The 566-nt window shown below is 43.6% G+C and overlaps 1 protein-coding gene across 1 annotated transcript in view; it reads right to left on the bottom strand.

Annotated features, from left to right (window-relative positions):
* Positions 1 to 566, bottom strand: part of MSANTD2 (Myb/SANT-like DNA-binding domain containing 2) — a 9,813-nt gene that overhangs the window by 6,272 nt on the left and 2,975 nt on the right. The window lies entirely within an intron of this gene.

Raw genomic sequence — 566 nt, 5'->3', positions numbered from 1 at the left:
ACCACAAAACTCTGAAAAGTCTAATCTACCAAATCTAATCCAGCCGTCCAGCTACACAACCAAACCTGGAAGAGAAGATTCAGGCAGTCCGAGCCTCCACCTCAGAAAATTCAGGATTATTTTCTCTGCAGTTCCCTAAAGCATGCCTTGAAAGGTAAAATTATCCCCGAACAGTCCTAAGAAACCGTTCAAAGAGGCGACAGTAATGTTTACACTGAAAAAAGTTGTTTTTCTCCAGGTCATCCCTGAATCGCTGAACTGAATTCGCTCCACGTTAAGAAAAAAGCCACCTTCCGGTACCGTGAAAATCCATCTGAAGTGAGGAGTTTGACGAAGCTAGGCCATTACGATGGAAGCGTCTTTTTTTATTATTTTTACTTTTTTAGGTTTTGGAGGACTTTTTTTTCACTGAGTTACAGTAAAAAGCCTCTGTTGTGTTACTAAGCAGGGACACTACGTTAATGCATTCAGCGCCGGTGACTTCCCACCCTACAGGAGCTCGTTTTCCAGCATAGGAAATACCAGATTGACTTCGGATGACACTGCAAATTACCGGCGGGGGAGCG

The sequence above is a fragment of the Pygoscelis adeliae genome, unplaced genomic scaffold (genome assembly GCF_000699105.1).
Source record: "Pygoscelis adeliae isolate BGI_AS28 unplaced genomic scaffold, ASM69910v1 Scaffold661, whole genome shotgun sequence".
Classification (NCBI taxonomy): Eukaryota; Metazoa; Chordata; class Aves; order Sphenisciformes; family Spheniscidae; genus Pygoscelis; species Pygoscelis adeliae.
The sequence above is the reverse complement of the archived record's forward strand: the minus strand, read 5'-3'. Positions and strand labels throughout refer to the sequence as shown.